The following is a 6,000-nucleotide window of genomic DNA, read 5'->3' on the forward strand; positions in this document are numbered from 1 at the left end:
CTCATAGTAATTCTGCTTTAAGAAAGTAAGTTATTTCTGAATATCTATGTCATGGATGTCTTATATCTATATCTTATATCTATATCTGGATATCTATCTGTTTTTTAACTGTCGTAATTTATTGGGCCACCATCGTTTGGGCATTTTTTTGTGTTGACTCTCTAGTAATGATTTTCCGCGTTTCCGCGTCCCTCTTAAGACCGCCTTGCCTGCATCCCATACCATGTTTGGGGGGCACAGTTCTGTTATCATTTTCTAATAGAAAGAAACAGTGAGATTTCATCTTTTATTTCTTCCTTCATCTTCCCCTTTAATGCATTTAAGTTAAGTCTCCAGGCGTAAGGCCCTTTATTGCATTTTATTTGTATGTCCAAATAGACTGTGATCCGATAGGTCCATTATTCCAATTTTACTAGTCCTTATGAGGCCTATGTCTTTATTATACATGAAAAAATAATCAATCCTTGAATAACTATAATGTGGTGCAGAGTAAAAAGTATAGTCTCTAGTAGTTGGGTTAAGCTCTCTCCATACATCACATATGCCTATCTCCTTTATCATCTTTCCCACTTTATCCGCCATCGGGTTATTGTGCTGTTGTGTTGTTTTTGATGCATCCAATTTAAGATTCAATCTCATGTTAAAGTCCCCACCACATATGACCAATCCTTGGGCCTTAGTAATCATCAGGTCGAAGATGTGTCGGTAAAACCTCCATGATGCCGCAGGTGGTGCATAAACATTGATAAGAGTCACCACGGAGCCCTCCATTTTACCCACAACCATAGTATACCTCCCTTCCTTGTCTTTAATTTCTGTCTGCAACTCAAATATTACTTTTGTAGAAATAATCGTAGATACTCCTCTCCTGTGCCCCTTCGCATAGGAAGTAAAAAAATACCTGTCTGAATCCCTGTCTTTTGAGTTTCAGATGTTCCAAGTCATTTTAGTGGGTTTCTTGTAAAAACATTATGTCTACTTTTTCTTTTGCCATTTTTCCCAGAATTTTGCTTCTCTTGATTGGGTTTAGGATACTTTTCACGTTGTATGAAGCGAACCTAAGTGGAGTTTTGTAACTCTCCATCACCTAATAGGAAACACCTATTGCTGAAGCAACCCCTTTTCCACTCTACCTTTAGTGTGTTAGCAAGAAAAACTACAATAATAAAACAAAATCTAAATAAAACAAACTTAACAGATTGAGCAGATACCTCCAAGTGAGGAATCTGCTGTGGGGATTCATATATGACCTCAGTAGAGCCAGGATCTTCTGCTGGCTCGGAGGGAAAGCCTCCCCTAATATTTCCTTGTAGAGGGCCCTCCATACGTTGACGCCCTTCCAAATACATTTGTGTCCAAGAGTCCAAGCATCCATCCTCGATCCACATAATACATTCATGTGTACATAAGTGTATGCACGAAACAGGCATACATACTCATTGACTCACATATGTTTTAAATTGTCACAGCCTAGTGTCATTCCACGTATAGCCACGTACGTACACACACCTACATTCATACTCATGCATACACATACTTACAGTTCTATACTTCCAGGCACCATCTCAAACTCATATTGGTATATATATATATATATATATATATATATATATATATATATATATATATATGTAACGGAGTTGTGCGCTTAGATTATTAAATTATGAAGGAAGTGACGCAACGGCGCACAGTGTGGCACTATGTCCCGCCCATAGTTTCCAGAACAATCTCGAGGAGATTCAGGGTGAGTCGCAATTTTCTGTTGGTCTTGATTAACGCGCATTTTCATGACAATATCTTATTTTGTTTCCCCTTTTGTACTGTCTAGTGTTATCTAATTAGTTCCCTTATTCATTTCGAGTCCAGATTACTTTTTGTGTCATTATTTACTTCACGTTTTGTCGAGTGGAACTTTGGAGCGCATGTGCTTCATAGTGCTTTTCTATTGCGCAGTTAATCACAAGACGAAACCCATGCGACTTCACCCATCCCTTCTGCCATACTGTGTTGCAGGTAATAATTGTTTCATTTCGTTTTTATTGAACAATATTTAGTTTCTTGTGTCGTGTTTCATTTGCCCGTGAGTGTCCGTGGCGGGTGGCGCCATTACAAGCGCACCGCGTGTTCTGCCGAGTCTCCGCCCATGATGCGTTCAGGGACATCTTGTAAATAACAGTGAACTTGTGTTGTATTCTCTTTTTCTGTAAATAACCACTATACGATCACATGTTGTTAATTCTGTTTTGTTATCTACAATGTTTTGCATTTGAGAACAATCTCGAGGAGATTCAGGTTAATCACAAGACGAAACCCATGCGACTTCACCCATCCCTTCTGCCATACTGTGTTGCAGAAATAAAAGAAATAAAAAGACACATCCACGCGTCTCGTCTTCATTAATACGGCAGCATCGTGGAGATGAAGACAGTCACTGTGGGTATCTTGTCCAACGGTTCTATCCTCGATCTCTTCTTTTTGTCTTATCCATTGACTTATAGGTTCTATACAAATGGCAAATAATAGTGGGGAAATAGGGCAGCTCTGTCGGCATCCCCTTTCTAGCCCGAAAAAGTCAGTTGATCCTCCATGTATCTTAATTTTTGCTATTGGCCTATCATATAAAGCCCGTACAGTTCTGATGAAGTTATCATTGAATTTAAATCTCCGTAGTACCTTGAGTAGTACAGAGTCAAAAGCCTTTTCTGCATCTCACCAGCAAAACGGCTTCTAAATCGTGTGCCTTTATAGGAGCAATTATGTGGAGAGTTCTTTGAATATTATCCATTGTTTGTCTTTGTCTAATAAAACAGACCGGTTTTAAATGTATGATTTCTGTAAGTATCGATTCGAGGCGCCTTGCTAGAATTGATGTAAAAAGTTTATAGTCTTGGTTCAAGATACTAATCGGGCGGTGAGTTTGCACATTCGGTTTTATCCTTCCCATCTTTTGGTATCAAGGCTATGTTCGCCTCTCTCCAAGAAAGGGGAATGGTTCCATTCGCTAGGGCCCAATTGAATGTTCTCAGTAATATTGGAGATAAGATGTCACAATAAGTCTTATACCATTCAGCGGGGAAGCCGTCAGTGCCCGGGCATTTAGCATTTATTTAGCTTTTGTTGGGAAATAGCCTTCTGTAGTTCACCTATAGTCACCTCAGCCATGAGAACGTCATTTTGATCTCCCGAGACTGTTGGGAGGTTGAGTGATTCCAACATAGCCTCGGGAGCTTCCCCATCATCCGGAACCATTTGGGCATAGAGGTCCTTAAAATATCTTTCAAAGCAACTTTGGATGTCCTTGAAGTCAAATTTCATTTGTCCGGTATATGGGTCCTTGATTTTATGAACCACCCTCTCTGCTTGTTGCTTCCTTAATTTATATGCCAGATTTTTCGTTGCTTTACTGCCCGCCTCATAGTAATTCTGCTTTAAGAAAGTAAGTTATTTCTGAATATCTATGTCATGGATGTCTTATATCTATATCTTATATCTATATCTGGATATCTATCTGTTTTTTAACTGTCGTAATTTATTGGGCCACCATCGTTTGGGCATTTTTTTGTGTTGACTCTCTAGTAATGATTTTCCGCGTTTCCGCGTCCCTCTTAAGACCGCCTTGCCTGCATCCCATACCATGTTTGGGGGGCACAGTTCTGTTATCATTTTCTAATAGAAAGAAACAGTGAGATTTCATCTTTTATTTCTTCCTTCATCTTCCCCTTTAATGCATTTAAGTTAAGTCTCCAGGCGTAAGGCCCTTTATTGCATTTTATTTGTATGTCCAAATAGACTGTGATCCGATAGGTCCATTATTCCAATTTTACTAGTCCTTATGAGGCCTATGTCTTTATTATACATGAAAAAAATAATCAATCCTTGAATAACTATAATGTGGTGCAGAGTAAAAAGTATAGTCTCTAGTAGTTGGGTTAAGCTCTCTCCATACATCACATATGCCTATCTCCTTTATCATCTTTCCCACTTTATCCGCCATCGGGTTATTGTGCTGTTGTGTTGTTTTTGATGCATCCAATTTAAGATTCAATCTCATGTTAAAGTCCCCACCACATATGACCAATCCTTGGGCCTTAGTAATCATCAGGTCGAAGATGTGTCGGTAAAACCTCCATGATGCCGCAGGTGGTGCATAAACATTGATAAGAGTCACCACGGAGCCCTCCATTTTACCCACAACCATAGTATACCTCCCTTCCTTGTCTTTAATTTCTGTCTGCAACTCAAATATTACTTTTGTAGAAATAATGGTAGATACTCCTCTCCTGTGCCCCTTCGCATAGGAAGTAAAAAAAGACCTGTCTGAATCCCTGTCTTTTGAGTTTCAGATGTTCCAAGTCATTTTAGTGGGTTTCTTGTAAAAACATTACGTCTACTTTTTCTTTTGCCATTTTTCAGAATTTTGCCTTTCCGCTCTTTGGAAAGGATAGAAAACAAGATATTCTAAGCATAACAAAATAAAAATGTCAACTGTATACTGTGCAAATGTAGATGTGCAAAAACCGTTCTATAAACAAGACTGTACATAGTGCAGAATCAAGAAATGCATTTAGATATATTGCAACAACCCATATTTACAAGTGTCCAGTTCTTTTTTTTTTTTTTTTTTTCACATGTGATCATTGGGAATTGTGAAGCCTGACAGCAGTCGGTAGGAACGAGTGGCGGTACCTCTCCTTCTTGCAGCGCGGGTGTAATAGTCTCTAGCTAAAGGAGCTACCCAGAGCTGTCAGGATGGGCAGGAGGGGGTGGGAGGGGCTGTCCGTCATAGCTTTTAGTTTAGCTAGCGTCCGTCTGTTGCCCACCTCCTCTAGAGAGTCCAGCGAGCAGCCCACGACAGAACTGGCCCGCTTGACAAAGCGCTCCAGTCTTTTTCTGTCCCGGGTGGTGATGCTGCCTGACCAGCAGACAATGCCATAGTGGATGGCTGATGCCACCACAGAGTCATAGAAAGTCTTTAGGAGTGACCCCTGAACTCCAAAAGACCTCAGTTTCCTGAGGAGGAAGAGGCGACTCTGTCCCTTTTTGATTAGGGCATCCGTGTTTGTTGTCCAGTCCAGTTTATTGTTGAGAGTAACACCCAGGTACTTGTAGGAGGTCACCCTCTCAATGTCCGAACCCTGGATGTTCAATGGTGCAGGTGAGGATTGTTTCCTGCAGAAGTCCACCACCAGCTCCTTGGTTTTCCCGGTGTTGATCTGGAGGTGATTCTGCTGGCACCAGTCCACAAAGTCCTTTGTCAGTCCCCTGTACTCCCTATCGTCTCCCTCTGTAATGAGGCCGACAATAGCTGAGTCGTCAGTGAACTTCTGAAGGTGGCAGGTTGGGGTGTTGCAATTGAAGTCCGAATATATATACACACACACACACACACACACACACACACACACACACACACACACACATATATATATATATATATATATATATATATATATATATATACACACACACACACACACACACACACACACACATATATATATATATATATATATATATATATATATATATATATATATATATATATATATATATATATATATATATATATATATATATAATGTAGCCACAATAAGGCAGTGTGTTATTGTGCCGGTCCCAAGCCCGGATAAATACAGAGGGTCTGCGAATCAAACATATGAATCCCATACCGGATTGGTCGAGGCCCGGGTTAACAACGGCCACCATTGGTACTGTTGACCTTGAGGGTGCCAATGGAAAATTGACTACTGTTGGTCGAAGAAGCAGAGGAGGGAGGTGTGCCCGGAGGAAAAGAGAGAAATGGAACGCCAAGAGTATAGAGTATAGAAGAGTAGGAACAATGACAGGTAAAGGCAGAGAGCTTGTTGACATGATGCAGGGAAGGAAGGTAGACATACTGTGTGTCCAGGAGACCAGGTGGAAAGGGAGCAAGGCTAGAAGCTTAGGGTCGGTGTTTAAGTTGTTCTATCATGGTGAAGACAGAAAAAGAAATGGAATTGG

At 40.4% G+C, this 6,000-nt stretch overlaps 1 long non-coding RNA gene across 1 annotated transcript; it reads left to right on the top strand.

Moving 5' to 3' along the window:
• The first annotated feature begins 1,633 nt into the window (after window positions 1-1,633).
• On the top strand, window positions 1,634-2,375 carry LOC148896262 (uncharacterized). The gene is made up of 2 exons (XR_016115365.1): window positions 1,634-2,013; window positions 2,272-2,375. It is a non-coding gene; the product is annotated as an uncharacterized LOC148896262 (long non-coding RNA).
• The last annotated feature ends 3,625 nt before the right edge of the window (window positions 2,376-6,000 follow it).

The sequence above is a fragment of the Hippocampus bargibanti genome, linkage group LG06 (assembly GCF_051943395.1).
Source record: "Hippocampus bargibanti isolate YZ-2025 linkage group LG06, ASM5194339v1, whole genome shotgun sequence".
NCBI classification, from domain to species: Eukaryota; Metazoa; Chordata; class Actinopteri; order Syngnathiformes; family Syngnathidae; genus Hippocampus; species Hippocampus bargibanti.